General features: G+C 40.8%; 1 pseudogene; it reads right to left on the reverse strand.

The window, feature by feature from the left end:
- Positions 1–2765: 2765 nt before the first annotated feature.
- LOC148725309 (uncharacterized) lies at positions 2766–13978 on the reverse strand (annotated as a pseudogene).
- Positions 13979–20856: the final 6878 nt, after the last annotated feature.

Here is a 20856-nt window from a genome sequence, read left to right on the forward strand (position 1 = left end):
CCTGGGAGTGTTTTTAGAGGCTCGGGTTTGTCAGCCTGATTCAATATGACTGTGCTAAAGGAGTACACGACACGAGAAGTTCCTGAGTGATTTGCGAATGTATCTGGTGTCCGTTTTATCTGATTCAAGAGCATTCGATGGGTTGGAGATACATAAGCCATCCAAATGCCCTAAGGTGGGATTGTCGTTTACACGATAATTTTTTTAAAGTTCTTTTATTGAGGGTGGAATTGAGTTCCAAATTTTAACACCAAGAGCATTCGATGGGTTGAAGATATTACTGAGTACAATGTCTAAAGAACCATGCGTTACTTTCATGAATAAATCATATTCCAGGGACATATCTTAAAGTATAATTACATTTACCCCTGTCGTCCTTCGACGGGCTCCACGAGGAAACGGAAGAGCCCGCGGTTGTGTTTTGTCAGCGGATATAGTATACCAGCTAAGCATCTTGGGTATAATGATCGATTTGATTTAATGTTGAACGATCCAGGAAGGAACTGATCGATTTGATTTAAAGTAAACGAGTTAATTTGTTCAATATAGAAGGAAACTGATCGATTTAAAAGGTGAAAAAGCTGATAGTTTGGAAAGAAACTGTTTGGGGTTGCGTCGGTGGGGGTAACGAAATAATTTGGATATATCAACAAAGTTGAAATGGTAAATTGGCCACCGTAACGATTACAAAAGCTGACGTTTCGAGTGTTAGCCCTTCGTCGGAGCGATTTAAAAGGTACCTAATCAATTTAAAAAGTATCTGATAAAATTAACCCTTCCACTACGAGGAGATGGCACTCGATTTAGAAAAGGTTTGTTGATTGAATTGGCGCTATGGAGCTCATTTTGGAATGTTGATTTTCGTTTAACATGTTGAATTTTGACGGTATAAAGGCGCCATAGGTACTTGCTTATTGAAAGGAAACTCCGTTTTTAACCTTACGTACGACAAATGTAGATTTGAAGGCGACTTCTTTGTTCGTATTTTGGATGCCAGCTTGGAGAGGAGTGTAAGGACTGGTTTTTTTTCCTGACAAAATGGTGCCATTTCTCTATTCTTTGGGCCTGTTTTTTTCTTTTTCTCTGCCCAGGGACTCCTCTATAATTTTAGTTTCTTTTTTTATCCATGAGAAAAGATTTTCCACTAGCAGAGAACTTTCGCGGGTGAATTTTGTCAAGTGCGCGATTAAACAAAATATGCAAACAACACGAAATTGCCGCGAATATTTCCCCAGGGGGTTCGCCCATTTACGAGATTACGACACCTTCCTGATTTATTAACTCTTATTCCAAAATACGTTTTCCCAAATAAGTCGGTCGCTTTTTGAGATTTCAAAATTTTTCTTTGTGTAAACTTTAAGTAAAATGTCTAACTGCACTCTAGTCCAATAAAAAAAAAACATTTTTTTCGGCCTCTGAAGGTGGGAAGTAACCTTAATCCTGGCACCAACAGTACCAGGGACAATTTTTTGATGATAAACTGATCGAAATAGTTAAAACCTGCTTTTCGTTCACGACATTTCTTAACTGTGCCTGCTCCTCTTTGTTTTTATTATTTATTATTAAAAAAAAAAGCCTCCCCTTTTCAGGACCATACCTTCACCGAACGATGAATTGTAGATCTCGATCAAGAAAGGAGGCGGAGATTGTAAGAACACACATACCTTTTTATTGCGAGACATTAAAAGCATAAATAAGTCCCCTTCTTTTTTGTGTGACAGCTTGCCGGAAACGGGGACTGGGAAATAACACGACAGATAGGTTCAGGATTGAATGGGGGGGGGGGGGGGGGAGTGGAGAATAGAGCGACTGTCACATCCTGCTTAGAAGTCAGTGTAATACAGTCAAAGGAGAGACACACTATAGTTCCTGTCACCCACAAGGAGTTAAAAAAGGCTTCGTAAAAGGGGAGGCCCTCAGACTTCTCAGAACAAACTCCTCTCAAACGATATTCCAGGAGAAAATCGCAAATTTCAAAGCGCATTTGCTAAAGAGAGGCTACCCAGAGGACCTCATTAACGCAACCCTCTCAGAGGTGAATTTCAAAAACAGGAAATTAGCTCTCCAACAGAAACCGAAGACGAACCAACGAATCTTGCCTTTTGTTACACAATACCAACCATCAGTGCCACACATAAGGCAAATTCTCATGAAAAACTGGCATTTAATTGAAACACAACCACTACTGATCGAACTCTACAAAAATCCGCCGCTCGTATCTTACAAAAGAGGGCGGTCGCTCAAAGACATACTCGTGAAGGCTAAACTTTGAAGAGGCTACTCTAAACACGCGCTGGGAGTCGTGTAGGCCTGTCAACCCCATTTAACACAGCGACAATTGCTGTAGCCGAAACAAAGCGTGATCAGCAACATCTTCGCTGACATCTTGGTGCGATCGTCGGGATAAATCCAAGAGTGAGCCTTACGCTCTGTAAAAACTGCCATTGCTCCGTTGTAAAGGCTGTATTATCCGCAAGTTGTGCCATCCAGAAGAAAAAAAATACAAAAATACAACTATAGGCAGTTCAGAGTACGCTTTCGGGTGGTTGTTTTAAGACACGAGAGCCGCTGGTCAAAAAGCGCAGCTCTGAACAAGCGACCAGGCCATCCAGAATTCCGCCAGGAACGCCTGGCAAAAAGTATTCAATTCAAAACGCGTTTATTCAATTCAAAATGCATTGACTAAATTCAGAATTCACGTATAGCGACATACGTGATTGCAGAATGTGTAAAGACATTTTAAATTCTAGAAAAAAATTGCGTCCATTTATCTTTTATTAGAAACTTGTATAAACTGTCTAAAGGGGAATATTTTTGAAATTTTTTACTTTTTTTTAATACGGGAAAACTTTTTTGTGAAATTGAAACATGTACTTTTTATTTCAAAAACGTAGACGATAGCTTGTTTTTGATTAAAATACTATAACAGGGTTAACTTGTGAATGCAATTGTCATGCAGTGATGTGAATTCGGAATTCAGAATGAAGTGCAGCAAGAATTTGAATTTCTGAAAACGCGCAATAACTGTGTTCTCCCTCAAATTTTCACAAGAGAGAATACTTAATTACTACAACTCAAACTTAATGATCTTATTAGAAAAATTACAAAATACAAATCGCAATTAATTACTTACTTAATTACTACAACTCAAACACAATGATTGTTAGAAAAATTGCAATTTGCAAAATACAAGTCGCAATTAATTACTTACTTAATTACCACAACTCAAACACAATGATATTGTTAGAAAAAGTACAAATTACAAATCGTAATGTCTCTCAACTTGGAATCTTTTTAGGGAGAGTTAACACATGAAAAAGGGAATTTGTCGCGGTGATTTCTTGACACTGGCTAGCTTTAAAAACATTTATTTACATCACACAAGACAGTGCGTTCGCCATCTTCTCCTCGCCCTACAACGCTCGCTCATGTTCCCTTAACCGGTCTAAACCGGTTTCTATGACGTCACGCTTCGCGTCACGCAGTTGTCACGTCTTTCGTTTCGACAAATTGAACTATTCCCTGTCTGGTTTGCCCATGGAAAGTTTCCTTAAGCCTTAAAATTATTTTAGAATTCAACAGTTTATCCGTAAAGTAGAATATCGTCAAAATTAAGGATACACGGAAACAGAGAAGAGGCTAGTTGACCAGTTTAACTCTAAGAGTGGCCATTATCTTATCTCTCCTGACAATAATACTGCTCAATCATTCAAAAAGATCATAAGAATAAAGGAAATGATCGTCAACCTAAGAAGCTTTGATTGTTAAACCAATTCTCCTTGTCAGTACCAAAGGAAATAAAGAGAGAAGAGTATGGGGAATATAGATACTGAAGTTGGGATGTAAAGGGTTAGTCTGCTAAAAAAATTATGCATTTTTTTCCCTTTAGATATAATTTCCGTGGAGCTAGCCTGGATTTATTTTCGAGCCTCAAAATTCTAAACTAATTCTACCCCTTTAGAAGATATCAAATTAAAAGAAGAAACTAACGAGCATTTTTAATGCCCCTGGTGCAGAAAAAGAGAAACTGCAAACAGTTATTACTTTTCAACAACCATTTATACATCAACGGGTCACGTTTAGGTGAGGTGATAAAAAAACTTAAGTATGATTTCTAAACTCCTGAGCCAGTTTTAGTTTAGTTCCATTTGAAGAAGGTTTTACTAAAGATCTGAAGGGGAAATATTTCGAATTCTTGAAGAGTGTGAGTCAATCGACAGCCATAACTTGCACAAGAGGGTCTCTTGGAGGCTGCGGGATGACGTCCTTCGCTAACGGCTCATCGATAAGGACTTTATAGCATCTTAAACGGCAACGATGTCGACTATCAGAGCGGCCAAATGAGTTACAAGTGACGTCACAGATGTTGTGCTGCAGGTCTTCCATGATGAATTCTATCGCCTCGTTGAACGCATTTTCTATGTCCTCAAACTGTCGTGTATAAACTAGGTTTTCTTTATGTAAGCTGCGTTTTCGATTAGCTAGTTGGCTCATCTAAAACATAAAGTGGAAGGAGGAACAAGTACATAACTTAGGGTCCTAAAAGGCTTAGCATACCTCTAGAACGCAGGACGAATATTACTATACATAGAAAAATGATCCCTTATTCGCGACAAATGTTACAACCTTAACACGGGATAAACGTTAGAATTTAAATTCAATTATTGATTAGATTTTTTGATATCACAATTCCTTTCAGAACACCCTTGTTAAAAGTAGGCTAAGAGCAGTTTTTCAGGTCACAGTTTTTTACTCGACGGACGGACCTTTAGCCCGTACACAACTCTATTTCCCCTTCTCTCTCTCAAGTCACTTTTGTTGCCCGCGGAAGATTGGTTTCTAGACGAATTTTGTGAACGCAAGTGTGTCATCGAATGATTACAATTGACCTACCTTCAAATTACTGTGGTGAGACCTGTATTTACTTTTAAAACAGATCTATCCAATTACATTTCAATTAGTCAATGTTACTTTCATTCAATTAGTTTTCTAGAGCGAAAAGTGTTGAACGGGTGGAGTTAATTTCCAGTTCGGTAACCTCACAAGAAATCTGACATCTTAAGGATCGAGACTTGTCTCAAATCAAGAGTTTGGGTGCCTAAGGGTTTTCTGCGCTTTAAGGGCAAGAAAAGGAGTCGGGTTATAATGGAATTGAAAAAGCTCGCCGTATGTTCGAGTTTGGAAAAACATACATTCCCCATTTTGGGTACGGCACTCCTAAATTTTGGCACGCGGGCCAATAATATAGGGCACGGCCCGCTTGATTTTTGCCGTGTAAAAGCAAATTTTTCGGGCCGCGTGCCTAAAAATTTAGGCGAGCCGAGACCACCTCAGGAGGTAGTCTCGGCCCGCCTAAAAAGAGGTCCGCGTGCCGAAACCAGAAGTATTCTCGGCCCCAGAGTCTTTGCGCTCATGACCGACCACGAAACCGAAGGCTCTGGGGTCGAAAATGAGCCTTCAGGGCGCCTAATCTTGTGCTTTTCGCAGGAAGAAAGATGGCGACAAGGAATCGTGGCCAAATTTGCTCCTGGAGTAACGACGCCACAGAGATATTAATCGACCTCTGGTCAGAGGCATGTATCCAGTTCGCTTTAGAAAACAGCAAAACTTCAAAGGAAACGAGAGAAGTTTACAGCACGCTACAGATAAGTAGCACATTCTACTAGATTTGCTTTTTTCACTCGAGAATCTTCCATTTTCTTTTCGAAAAGCCCGCGAAAGCGCGCGTGAAATATGTGAACCGCTGTCATATAAGCGCAGGGACTCACAAATTTAAAGAGTGCCGTTCTTGTTTCAGTGGTGCCGTTTCAGAAATCAACATCGAAAATACTTGAACATGTTTTGCCGTGTAAATCAAGCGGACCGTACCCAAAACTATCGGCCCGCGTGCCAAAAGTTTGGAGTGCCGTGCCCCAAATGAATGTCGTGTAAATGCGCCTTTAAAAAGTGAGGTGTCAATCCCTGCCACGGAAAGAAGGCATTCAGTCCATCTGGCCAATGTGGAAGAGGAAATATGTCGATATGGCTTTTTGTAAGAAACGAGTAGCCTATCATCACTTCTTAGTGTGCTTGTACGATCCATGTAATCTGTGAGGCAAGAAACCACACATAATTTCGGATTAAAGGGGAATCTTGGGAATAAAACCTCCTTGGTAGGAGAATTGCCGTTCTGCGTCTTGGTGAGTATTGGAATGCTAAATAAAATTTCTTCTGGCTTTTTAACAAAATATTTGAGGTCAAGAGAGGTGATTTCGCAAGACCTTCTACCCGATGATAAAAGTAACAAAACGGCCAACTTATGGGAAAGAGTCTTAAGAGGTAACTGGTTGTTCTCGTTAAGGGACTGGATATAGTTGGTGACAATTTTAACATCCCATGTATGACTATATCGAGGTTTAGGAGGGTTAGTTAAACCAATACCTCACATAACTCTCATAATGAGGGGGTGTTTACCAATATCTGAATTATCAATTGGTGGGAGAGAAGATGAAAGGCAGGAACGATAAGTATTAATAGTCTTGTAGGCTAAACCCTCAGAGTGAGAATGGGCTAAGAAGTTAGCAATCATAATTATAGGCAGAGAAAGTGGATCAGCTTTCCATTTACTATACCAACGCAACCACTTTCTCCAGGCCGAGTTGCATTGAAGGTTTGTTGTTGGCTTCCATGAAGCAAGGAAAACCTTTGAAGCTTCCTCTGAAAGGCCTGAGGTTGCATTTTTTCTCCAGATAAGAGCCACCCTGACAGGAACAGAGTTCCGTTTTGGATCAGAGGGTGCAAGTCCCCCCCTTGGGCTGACAGGAGCGTTGCTTCGGGAGGGAGAAGGATGGGAAAGTCCACTGCCATGCATAACAGAGTGGGATACCAAGGCCGCACTTTCCAGACGGGAGCCACAAGCACCAAAAGGGCTTCCTCCTCCCGAATCTTTTTCAGGCAGGCAGGGAGAAGAACAAATGGCGGAAATGCGTAACCCTTCATCCCTACCCATATATGGAGGACAGCGTCTCTGCCCAGGGCTTCCGGATCTGGAAGCCAACTGAAGTAGTTGTCGAGGTGTTTGTTTGTCCGGCTGGCAAACAAATCTATGTCCAGGGGACCCCACCTGGACTGGAGGACCTGAAAGCAGGTTATATTCAGTTTCCAGTCTCCTGGGTCCCGTGATAATTCCCTTGAAAGGGCATCTGCTCGATGGTTCAAGTGACAGTCTCTCCCTAGAGCCCAGTCCCACAATTGTAGGGCTAGTGTGCACAGAGTCTTTGAATGGGTTCCCCCGAGGTTTACATAGGCAACTGCGGTTGTGTTGTCCATTCTCAGGAGAACCGTGCAGTCCCTGTGGCTCCTTGCAAAAGCTTGTAATGCTAGGAAACCAGCCTTCAGCTCGAGCAAATCTATGTGGAGGGTCTTTTCTTCCAACGACCATAGTTCCCGGATTGATTGATTTCCCATGTGGGTCTCCCATCCTATTGTACTTGCCGCATCCGATTCTATTATAATGGATGGAGCTGCCGGGCGGATGGGGCAAGGTTTCACCGTTCGGAAGTGAGTCTGCCACCACAAAAGGTCTGTTTTTGACTCCTTGTCTAAGATTATGTGGGAGTCGAAATTCTTGAATTTTGCTAGAGCTCTGATCTTTTGTCTTTGTAGGGCCCTGTAATGAAGGGGGCAAGTAGCACTGCTATTTTGCAACTTTGAAGTTTCCCTATAACCTGAGCAAGTCCCCTTATTGAAATTGTAGATTTCTTCAAAAGAAGTCTTACATTGCCTAGGACACCTTCTACCTTGTCCCCTGGGACCCTTAGGGTCATATCCCTTGAGTTTACTATTACCCTAGGAATTCTATCTGCTGGACAGGGTTGACCTGTGATTTGAGAGTATTGATAAAAAAAAAACCCAGGGGATTGAAGGAGACTCTGGACTTTTTGTAAGTTCCGAGAAAGACGTTCTGGTAATTTTGCCATAACAAGAATGTTGTCCAGGTAAATTAACAGGCGGACACCTTGTCTCCTTAAGTATGCCACAAGTGGTTTTAGAACCTTCGTAAACACTCTTGGACTCTGACTGAGCCCGAAAGGCAGGCAAGTGAATTCGAACATTGAGTGTTTCCATTAGAATCTTAGGTATTGCCAGTGGTCTTTGTGAATAGGTATAGTGAAATACGCATCCTTGAGATCCAGTTTCCCCATCCAGTCCCCTGGGGTCAACATGTTTTTTTAGCAGGGATAGGTCTTCCATCTTGAAATGATGGTATGCCGTGAGGGCATTTAGGCTTTTCAGGTTGATTACTGGACCAGTCCCCCCTCTCTTTTTGGGACAATGAAGATGTTGCTTACATAGCCTTGAGTTTTTACTAATACTGGCTCAATTGCAGCTTTTTTGAGGAGGCTCTGTATCTCCTCGTCCACCGTCAGTTCTTCTGAAGCTGACATACGGGTTCTGAAGCTGACATACGGGGTGGGGCTGGGCAATGGGTCTGGGAAGGAGTCTCAAGGAATTCTATTTGGTAGCCCTTGACTGTGTCCAAGACCCACCGGTCCCGAGTAATAGTTTCCCAAGTTTGAATAAAGTGAGCTGTCCTTCCTGCTACAAGTAGGACATTACTTTGTAAAAGGGATGTTGAAAGAGGACTTACTTTGTGGTGTTGTTGTTGTTGATGCTCCCTGGACGAGCTCCATTGTTGATGTTGTTGTTAAGGAACTTTGTGAACCCACCCTTGGTCTGCATGTTCTGCCCTCTGGACCAGTTGGGCTTGCTGAATCGTCCAGGGGCAGCTGCCCGAAAAGGCTGGTGGGCATCTCTTCTGGGTCTACCATCACCTGAGTGTCGCTTTGGCTTAGGTTCAGTTGAGCTATTAAGGTCTGCACGACGTTCACGCGAGGAATGCGAGAGCTTGTCATAAAAGTCCTCAGAGTCATAATGACCAGATGCCCGTCTTTTGAATTCGAATACCTGCTTGTGGGCCGCTTTTTGCTTCTGATTTTCATCAACCATCTTTTTCATAAAGGCTTCGCCAAATAATTCATCGTCCTCTTCGGGTACCGCATCCAAGGAGGATTTGAGGCTGTTATATAATTTTAACTCCAGGAAGACCCGTTTTCGGCGCCAGTGATTGACTTGGGCTGATGCATTAAGCAGGAAAAGCAAACTTTGCTTTATGGCGTTAACTACCTGAGCAGCATCTGGGTTACGTCCTGCTTCACAGAAATGAAGGAGGGCGACAAGAGGACCCGCTGCGTCGGTAAAGTTGCGAACATGGTCTTTCAATAGAGAACATTCTTCGTTCAAGCGTTGAAGCTCCGGCTTCGCCTTTCCGTCGTTAAAGGAAAGTTCGGCTTGAAATGTTGAGTCGAGTTTAGCCCAGTCCATACATTGAAGATTGGGTTTTGGTGCGGCCTTAGAGAGCGCTTGATAGTGTTCTTTCACCAAGAGGTGGCGAAAAGCCTTGTCGACGAACGACTTCACGTCACCATCTTTGATAGCCAAACGTTGATACTGATCTTTATATCTCCTCGCTCTGGGGTCGACTCCCACTTCATTTAGAAGTGCCTGGGATATCTTTCTCTCGTTCTCACTCTCGTGAACGTAGGAAGAGAGGTCTGTTTCTTCGAAGGATAGACAGTGAGGCTTTTTGAAAACATTCCTGAAAGACTCTCCCTCGTGTTAATGGTTACGAATAGCAGAGGAACTTGTGTTGTGATTGTTGACCATAGGTTGAGAAACCTCCTGAATAAAGTCATCTCCTGCATTAGCGCTAAGCGCGCTCGGCGAGGATGGATTTAACCCGATCAGGCGCGAAATGATGTCTTGTTGTTGTTGTTGTTGAACCCGCCGGTCGTCCGTATTATCTACAGTGATCGACTCGACGAGATTTCCTGTAGACTCCGTATTACGCGAGTCTATCAGTTGATTTTCCATGATAGGACTACCGGAATCTAAAGATCTCCGGGAACGTGATGAAGTTTGAGAACTTTGAGAAGAGACGGATTTTGCATCGTCTTGGTACAGCGAGTTTAGGGAAGTCCTATCGCCAGATTTTTTAGGATTTACCGACCCTAAAGGGCCTCCTATCTCCGAGTTATGCTGTGGTCCCTCCATATTATCAAAACTTGACGTATCTACGAACGAATCGAGTCGGAAATCGTCAACAGATTCCATCACCGAGAGAAAAGAACGCCTTTCCCACCGCAAAATTGAAGATCTGATTCATTGAATACTCGTGGCCAAAGTCAAGGCCTAGGGCACGTCGATGATTGGTTAGTTTCTGAGACCCACGCCTACTGGCTCATTTGTTGGCGCTTCTGCTTTCCAGAGCTTTCCCTATGAAATTTGCGTTTTTACCTCGTAATCATGGTAAGCAATAGTAATCAAAGTGATGCAATGAATATATGAAGTTCATATATTTTGAACTGCGGTATTAAATACGTATGATGCACGATCCTTCGCAGTAGATAGCGCTATTTATGCAATAGCGAAAATCAGACCTGAAAAAAATCAGGCCTGTACGGGATTCGAACCACTGACCTCTGCGTTACTAGTGCAGCGCTCTATTAATTGAGCTAACAAGCCAACTGGGAGCAGGCCGTTAAGTTGATTCGTAATAAACCCGTGATGATAAATCAGATGCAATGAATATATGAAGTTCATATATTTTGAACTGCGGTATTAAATACGTATGATGCACGATCCTTAGTAATCAAAGTTTAATGTCTTTACGTGGGGCATGGTTACCCATATTGCCCGCGCCAGCGGCTCATGTAGGAAACGCAAGACAACAACCCACCCATCCCACCCCAGGGGAGGACATCCATCACACAGTAATCTCGTGCGTGGGAAATTAACGTCTCCTACCCCTAACCCTGCAGGAGACGGGACCTCCATTTATTCGTCCCTATCCGAGAAGACTAGAATATCTAAACCATTTCTTGATGTTATAGAAAGGCAGCATATTCTTCTCAATTATTTTAAGACCTTGAGTGTTGGGCCAGTCGGGGCTCGAACCCTCGACCTCCCGCATATTAGTCCAGCGCTCTATCCACTGAGCTAACTGGGAGGCGGTTAGCTCAATGGATAGAGCCTCGTATCAAAGATCAACACCTTGCGATATCTAACTTGTATCCGAAGTAGAATTCCTACCCCTGCGATGTAATCTTCCTTCATACGCAACAATTCATCTTTTGCGATTTTTCGATCTTTCTTCTTGTTTTCGTCATCTTGCCAATTTTTTTCCAGAGCGTTAGCTGCTGTGTGGTACACACTGCCGACATCTCTTAACAGTTCCCAAACTAAGTTCATATATTTTGAACTGCGGTATTAAATACGTATGATGCACGATCCTTCGCAGTAGATAGCACTATTTATGCAATAGCGAAAATCAGACCTGAAAAAAATTAGGCCTGTACGGGATTCGAACCACTGACCTCTGCGATACTAGTGCAGCGCTCTACCAATTGAGCTAAATCTACTGCGAAGGATCGTGCATCATACGTATTTAATACCGCAGTTCAAAATATATGAACTTCATATATTCATTGTATCTGATTTATCATCACGGGTTTATTACGAATCAACTTAACGGCCTGTTCCCAGTTGGCTTGTTAGCTCAATTGGTAGAGCGCTGCACTAGTATCGCAGAGGTCAGTGGTTCGAATCCTGTACAGGCCTGATTTTTTTCAGGTCTGATTTTCGCTATTGCATAAATAGCGCTATCTACTGCGAAGGATCGTGCATCATACGTAGTTCCCATACTGGTATGAACCCTCCAATAGGCCCACAGTCAATCAATGACCAAGTTGAATTTAAAGATAAAAGTTTTTGGAAAGTGTTGGGATTTGTTGCCGTCGGTCCAATGGATCTGGCATAGTAGGTAAAGACTTCATGACGACTTTTCGTGTGCTTTCCCTTATTACTACCTTGAGACCCAGTGTGCTCAACAGAAGCACTTCCTCCATTTCCTCCAAATCCGCCGAGAAATCCGGAAGACATTTGCACTCGAAGATGGTTAGTGGCTGCCTCTATTAACTCGGATGTCTTAGTGGCTCCTTTACTTTCCGCCTCCGCGATGCTAAAAAACACGCCACCAAGAGTCTGAACACCGGCTGGAAAATGACTTCCATAATGTTGAAAGAATAGGCGAGCGATTTCTTGACTTTCGACCATGTTCATCTCGGCACCCTGGACAATGGACCTTGCCATTTCCTTAGCTGATTCACAAAGTTTTATTTGGTTTCGTTCCTATAGAAAGGATTTTGTTGGCGTTCGGGTGTAACGAAGAACAGACGTACTGGTTGAGAATTCTCTTTCACAACCATGGAATTGTTTCAGTCGCGCATGACTACCAGCTCCTTGTACCTCACCAAACATTAAGCCCTCGAAACCAGCCAAAGCGAGACCAATGTTTGTATTTAATGACTCAACGGTCCGGATGTAATCTGCAGCTGCTCCTGATGCAGAGAACTTTATAAAGTTCATATCCCTGGATAAGCTTGGATTGGTTAACGTCACATCTGTTGGTGGCAGGATAAGCGGCATGCCCGCTGGTTTAGGTACTTCGTATTCAGAATGAAAAATTCCGAATAATGCCTTCCCGGCGCTGGCGTTGGTGATCACCTCTACCCCGTTCTTATAACTTTCACCTGATTCCACGACTTCGTCGCATTGCTGAATGATCTGATCTAACTGTTGAAACAGCTGATCTGGTTGTACTTGATCTTGCTTGAACCATTCTGAAGGCAGCTCAAGTTTCCTCTTAATTTCTTCTATTTTGTCGTTAACAGTCTTCTTTGCTGTCTCTGATCCATCTGTAGCAATTTTTTTAACTTCATTCATCCCTTCTTTCGCCTCCTTCAGATTTGCTTCAATTTTATCTTTCGCTGCTTTGTTGTTTTGCACGAGCCTCTCATCCTGTAGATTGTCGGAGAGCAGTTTTCGATGCAACCTAGCAGTTTCAATCAGTTTGCATACTTGGCTCATTTCTCCTTCATCAGCTCCCCGGCAAAAATCCTTTAGATCGCTCGATCGTAGCCGAGAAAGTTCTTGGAGTGACGGAGCTCCCCCACAAAGCCTTTTCACCCATTCTCTAGTAACATCAATATCATTAGCAAAAAGACCTTCAAGCACCTCGAGACGTCGTCGAAGCCGCATGTTTATATTCGCAAGGCTTTCCTTCTTAATATCCTCTTCGGAATTTCTATACAAACATCCTGCAAGTTGTTCTGTATTTGTCAGGCATTTCATAACCAGGGGTAACCCTTCAAGGTCCAACCCATCGTCTTCCAACATCTTCTTCAGGTCCTCCCACAATCCCCGGCAGGCAACTGCTTCCAGCTCCTCAAGTAGATTCTCTTTCTCAACGGGATCTTCCAAGCGCATGATGTTTTTATGCAGCTTTCGAATCAAACCTTCACACCGTGCAGGATTGTCTTGCGGCAAATCACCGATTCTTCTTCGAATCTCTTCCGAAGACATTCTAAGTGAGGCGTCTGTAATACAGCAAAAATGTTTTAATGTGAGAATGTTTACGCTGATTGCGATGATAGTTCTTAGAAAAAGACCGAAAGCCGCTTTACCACACCCACCCACAAGTGTTCAATCGAGGTCACGTTTTTGCGTCATTGACGCGGAATATTCTATTCTGACGCAAAATGAAATGATCGTGGAGTCGTACTGACGCGAAAAAAAAAAAACACAAAAAAACAAAAAAAAAACAAAACAAAAAAAACAAACAAAAAAAACCCAACAATAAAAGAAAAACAAGTAACCCCGTATATATTTAGTACTTTTAAAGCAGCAGGCAATAATAAAAGTAAATTAAAGACTGTGTCGTTACTAGCCTGAAATCAGTGCGCGAAATGACTGTCATTTCATACTACGTGCGTACGAGTACTTATTGTTACAGGTGTTCCATGCAATTCTGAGAGAGACTGGATCCTACATTTCAACGTTCTGCATACGTTCGTTGCTTTGCCGATCGATTCACGCTTTGTTTGTTTGTTTGGTCTCATTATGAAGCGACAACAAAAGCTAAGTTTTATTTTTTACGCAATGAGAACGGCAGTTGAAGAAAACTGAACGATTATTTGACTGTTTACTGCAATAAACAAATCAAAACTGTGAAAAGCATAAAAACTTTGATGTACCAGTTGGTGATAGATGATTTCAGTTTTTCAAAGTTTCAACATCAGAGTTTGACCCAGACCATTTATGAAATGACTCAATTCAAATTTTTATGAGGGACACCTGACCCACTTTAGCTAATTTCTAGATTGAACACTGACCCACCCTATAAATGACATCCAACTTTCTATTTTTCCAATTTTCTTTTCTTTTCCACAAAAAAACTCAGCACTGAAGGGATCAACAACAGGCCAGATTCATTATCAAAATGACGGCATAAAAGACCAACAAAACAAGCTATAAACACAATGTACACCAATCTTTCTTCTTGAAAATATAAACTCTGAAATAGAAATAGCGCTGGACTGTTATGCGGGAGGTCGAGGGTTCAAGCCCCGGCCGGACCAACACTCAAGGTCTTAAAATAATTGAGAATATACTACCTTTCTATATCATCAAGTAATGGTTAGATATTCTAGCCTTCTCGGATAGGGACGAATAAATGGAGGTCCTGTCTCCTGCAGGGTTAGGGGTAGGAGACGTTAACTTCCCACGCACGAGATTACTGTGATGGATGTCCTCCCCTGGGGTTGGATTTAATGGGTGGACTACTCGCATGGATCGCATATGTTCCGTTCTAGTCCTACCCTACTGCGGTAATGCAGTGAAAATGGTGAGAAACAGAAATACATGGGCTGTTCCAGGTAAATTGAGCCTGACTGCCATTTGCACACATGCAATTAAGTGCTTTTTGTATATATCTTGGTTCAAAAACTCAGAAGAGAAATTGATTATTTAAGTTAAATTCTGAAATGGTTTAAGCTTTTAGAAGTTGAACCTTTTTGATGGGAGTTTGGAATTAAAATTGATAGAAAAATTAGGAAAACAATGTTCAATGAATTTTTGTTTTATATACAGGGTGTACATGAATATTTTCTATAGTTAAATGCTCCAAAGTTTTATTAGAACAGCTCAGTGTGAAGACTTATCTTTCTACAAACTTTCAGGTGGATAGGGTTTTTCATCTGGTGATAAAGCAAGATTGAATTTCCGAGCTTTTGTGTGACACGATATTAAAATAGCGGCCGAGCATGCTCTCACGTGGGTCAAAAAATTAAAAAAAAGTAGCTTTTAATTATAAACAGCCCCAAGTGCTAGGGTGATGACACTTACCGGTAACCCACCAAAGAAAACCAATTGCTTATTTTAATAATCATACACAGAAAACAAAAAGTCACTACTGAAGCTTATTAGCAGATGAACTATTCATTTTATGGGGTTGTTGGAATGTTTTTCATGAACCTGTGAAATATACTAAAACATATTTCAAACTATTTCCATCCAATTTGTTTGTTTCCATTTGGAGTTACAGGGCTAGTATACTTAAGCTATTACATTAAATGGTTTATTGGTTGGAGTGATAGTGATTTCATTTAACCTGGTGATTATTAACTAACTGTAAAGTTTAGAGAGATTTTCATTTTCCATGAAAGAATAGGGTAATTTATAGTTGGTAGTGTTCCAAAAATGCTCAACATTTTTAGTGATGGTCTACCACATATGCTGTGTTCATATGTTGTATGGGTTTTGAGCTAATCATACACAGTATCTGTGCTGATTTTGCACCACAGAAACTCCTCTTCTTTCACCTCTACACCATGCCACGTGTTCATCAGTCAAAACATTGCACATACACCAGAGTTGAAATGTTGCACATGCATGTTAAGGACTTGACTGCCATTTGCGACGGAACGAAAAAAAAAAAAGGTGGTATTTCAACTTGAGCATTTCCCTTAGAAAGCCAGGGTAAAAATTTGATGACAAATGATTTAGTTAGCTTCAGCCGCCATATTTGAGCCCCTCAGAGGAACACAAACATGGCATCTCCATACAAAACCTTATGAAATTGAGTAAAACATTTTTTGAATATCTCCTGCAAGAAACATTCCAGTGACTTAATCTTTACGAGACTGTTTGAATATTCATTTTCTTTTACCTCCTTGGATCTTGACTGTATTTGTTGAATGGGTTTGATGATGGTATTACAGTTAAAACCAGTAACATTTACCTTGTATTCAAGTCTACTTCAATAAGCTTAAGATAATACTGAAATTCATTTTGGAATTTCAGATGCAAATAAGACCAAGTTACTGAGGTGAGCATTACAATCTTACAATTACAACTACATATTTTATACTATTAGCATTCAATTTGTTTATTTCCATTTGGAGTTACAGGGCTAATATATTTTAGCTAATATATTTTGGTTTATTGGTTTGAGTGAATTCATTTAACCTGGATGAGTAGCTCATTAACTGTTAATATTTAGAGAAATTTTCATTTTCTGTGAAAGAAGAGGGTAACCAAGGGTTAGTGGTGTTCTGAAAACGCTCAGCATCTTTTAGTGATGGTCTACCACATACACTGTGTGCATATCTTGTATGGGTTTTGAGCTAATCATATACAGTATCTGTGCTGATTTTGTACCGCAGAAACTCCTCTTCTTCTGCCATGGCATGTGCTCATCAGTCAAAACGTCTCTCATACTTTAGAGTCAAAACATTGTGCATGTGTGTTAAGGACTTGACTGCGATTTGCGACCGAACGAAAAAAAAAACAAAAAAAGCCGACATTTCAACTTAGGCATTTCCCTTGAAAAGCCCGAGGAAAAATTTGATGACATGTGATTTTGTTGGCTTCTGGCCACCCTATTAATGTGCCCTCAGAGGGACACAAACATGGTGTGTCTATAGAAAACTTTATAAATTTGAGTAACACATTTCTTCGATTATCTCCCGCAGGAAATAATACAGAAACTTGATCTTTACAAGACTGTTTGAATATTGATTTTCTTTTATCTCTTTGGTTCTTCACTATATTTAATGAATGGTTTTGATGATGGCATTATATTTAAAACCAATAATATTTGCCATGTCTTCAAGTCTGCTTCAACAAGCTTAAGATAATTAAAGTCATACTGGCACTTCAGATTCAAATAAGACCAAGTTGCTGAGGTCAGCATAACAATCTTATAATTGCAAAAATATCGACCTGCTTGATATTTCTAAGAGTATAGGACAAAAATATGAAGAATCTTACCGAAAATTGCTTCGATCTGCCGGTCAGTTCGAGTCGGGTAGAATCGATTCAATTCGTATGTCTAGACTGTTTTTCATGATTGAATATTCCCAGAAACAATGTTGAAAGATCAACATAACATATAAATCTAGCCATTAAAAACGATAATTGCAAAAATCAGAATGAAGAATCAAGAGTACAACTTATTGTCAGATATTCGGGAGCTTTGGAATCTATAAACCTTCCTTTTTTCATTTTCAAAGAGTTAAATCGAAAGTAATTCTTCCGCAGATATAAATTATTCAGCAACAGAGGAAACATGTTTCGTTTGAGAGTTTTCATGTAAATTTCAGAACTCTAACTAGTCAAACTTACATGCAGTAATCATTCAATGAGGCTTTAGAAAAGCTCTTACCTGCTGCACGGTGGAAAGAAAACTGGTTCAATAAGGCGAAACCAAGATGCTTTACACTTACTTTCGCTTCTGGGTCCTTCCAGGTGAGATGACAGATTCAGAGGCGTGAGATTGGCAGCAATGTTTGGACACGAAAGTGAGGCTAAGGAACCCTCCTAAGTTATGACGTAATGAACGTAGTGCGCATCGCCTTATCGGTCAATTCATCAGGTTCCAAGCTGATGCTTTATCACGATATGGAGCTCACATGTAACTTGTTATGTCATAAAAGCTATTCACGGCGGAAGCAACGATAGTAATATAATGATAGAGATTATAAACTGAAAGAACTAATCCCCTTGACCCATTATATTTCAATTTGATTTAGGTCTACTTTAAATTTCGCAACACGTTGGTTTATAATCTCTTCATAAGATTAAAATATGATAAAATCTGAAATCAACAAGTGCAGGTGCGGTTCCAGCAAACGGTACCATGGAAACACTTAAAGCAAGTGATTGAAGTCCACCCTTATCCTTCAGCTCTCTTTCGCAGAATTTTCGCTCATAAACAAGAGAATTTTAGCCAATGTCCCATCTCAAAGGTGCGTAATGTCTGAACAGCCATCAGTTTATTTCAAATCTGTAAATTCTCATTAGCGAGTGACTAGAACCGTTATCACCGATGAATCATATTTAGATTTATCACATGACCCGTCCGGCCCCGCTCGTGCAATCTAACAGAGAACCATAGTGAAATCAAAATTTACCCTCCTGTTGTGTCCTGTGAGGGTTGAAATATGGCAAGATTTCATAATTTTGACGATGAATATTTGACGGTGGTAAGGATCGATGCAATGATGAGAAAAAGTAGGAACAAGAGTAATTTTTAACTGGCTTGTTATGAAGGAGTTTTTTATTGGCGGTTCAGCGTAGCTCAGTGCTGAGGTAAGCGTTTCTTTCTTGCCGTGATATCCTGTCGTTTTTCCGTAGGCCGTACAAATTTTTTTCGAAAATTTTTTCATCTTTCTCTGAAACACCAAACTCTGAAAATGTCTGCGCAAAATTTGTCTCATGAAGCAAAACATGCGTTTGGGATATTCCTAAGGAAGGTACCTCACAGCCGTAGAATCCTATAGATTTATTTTGGTGGCTGTTTTTGTTATTTTGGGGAACAGACTCATTTAAGAAGTACGAGTTCGTCTCAGCGAATCTTTTCCCGGTCTAAGAATCACGTATTATTCACTATTCAACATCGAAATGAATAAACTGAGTTAAAACATTCGTGTGTGACAAACAAACTTCAAACCAATGATTCACCTTATTGTCTGCGAAGGTGGGGGATATTAATGTCTGCTTCTGAAGGAAATAGTTAGTTTTGTTTTGTCACGAGTCTCAATGTTTCTCTCGACGAAGAAGAGGTAAACACCGAGACCTGATAGAAAACAGAACTAACTGTTTCCCGAGAGACCAGACATTGATTACTTATTTGGCTTTAGAATACAACCAGAGAACGGACGAGAACTAGCAGAGAGGTAGCAACAAATTGTCTGGAAGCAGCAAAGAGAGCTTCATCCCGGGAAGCACTGATACTCTAGATAACAAAATAGTAAGTGTTTCCCTCTGACGCAAGGCTAACACAAGAACCGTGAGCTTTGCCAACTTTTTAAATTATCAACTCAGTGGATAAGACAAAAATTACCTTGTTATACTTCCCCACCGACGCAGCACCACAGTTTCTAATGAATCTTACTCTATCTTTCCATCAGGGGTGCCTGTTTCCCTCGGGGGTAGCCTCTTTCCAGGCGTTCAATTTGCAAAACGAAGCGCGGTAGGAAACCGCCATAGTAGCGGAATCAAAAAACGAGGGAGGCTTGGGACGGGTCGCGTAAATACCCTATCTGACCCATTCCTCTTCGCTTTTTTACTCCGTCTGTAATTAGCACTACTGCGCCGTTTACGATGGCGCTTCGTTCTAACTAACTAAATGACAACTAACTAACTAACTAAATGACTAACTAACCAACTGAAACAAACTACTTAGGGAGCAGACATTAAGGGCCGGTTATTTTCACGAGATCTAGCCCAAATTGCGGTTTTACGCAAGCAGTTGACCTTAGGTATTCTCCATAAGGGTGTCTTCATTAAACAAATGTCCTTCCTTTGCTAGCTTTCGGCCCTCTTGACACTGTTCACAAAAAATGAAAGTTCAGATAAAAGACTCAGCCAAATTCAAGATAGTTTATAACGCGGTATTGTCAAACAATGGCTACACTTTGTTTGGATAACCCGCCCCTAGTGTCTGCTGTAATCGAAAAAGACAACCTCCATCTTGGATGATGTGGCTTCGGTTGTGAATTAACCTGGAATAATATTTAGCATGTTTTTTTGAATTTACTTAGTTGTTGAACCATCTGAAAGGTTTTGGTGATTCTTTTTGTTCGTATAAGTGGGAATAATTCCAGTGATAAAAAGAAAGTCTTCAACAAGCTCAGCTTATTCTTGATGTGTTCTCTTTAAGTGATGTTATAATTTGTGGTAAATTCTACGCCCAGGATAATCATTTGGCCGATCCTTTCCTCTATATTTTCTCTTCCCCCGTCAACACTTGGTTCGCAAGTTTAATTTTGAGAGCAGCATCACCGGGAAATAATCCATTTATACCAGTTTGACATAATTTCGCCTCACCTTTTCGCCCATACTTGGTGTTGAAATGAATGGAAATTTCAGATTACGTTGCAGCTCTACACGCATTCGGTTACAGTTAATAATCTCTTACTTTGAGTTGAAATTTCTCTCACAGCACAAGTTTCGTTTTACTCAAATATCATTTCAAAAAGTTAAATAGTTCAATGGTAAAGTGTGAAGGTTAGCAACAAAGGGCGAAAAACTGAATATAACTGACTACCGACAAAACGCGGAGGATAAATCCAGTGCGGATGTTGTTTTGTCGAATTGTGAGCATTATTTGGTTCACTAACTTGTGCCTGATGTGATTAACCATAATCAATCGATATAGGGTCCTCCTAACGTTAATTAGCTATAAACTGTAGCTACGTAACCACCTGTTAAGTCTTTTGCTTAGCAGTTGCACCCAGGCTTTTTATTCTGTGATCTTGCACAGGCGAGATTCCTTTGCAGTTAATTGTCCTTATCGAAATGTGCTTGATAATTCTACTGGTTTTTAACTGGGAAGCAAGCTTGATTGGCCCCAAAACTCGTGAGCCTAAGAAATTAGGCTCATTATTGTGACAAATTCATAACATCAACTCGTTT

This window comes from Stylophora pistillata, chromosome 8 (genome assembly GCF_964205215.1).
Source record: "Stylophora pistillata chromosome 8, jaStyPist1.2, whole genome shotgun sequence".
Classification (NCBI taxonomy): domain Eukaryota; kingdom Metazoa; phylum Cnidaria; class Anthozoa; order Scleractinia; family Pocilloporidae; genus Stylophora; species Stylophora pistillata.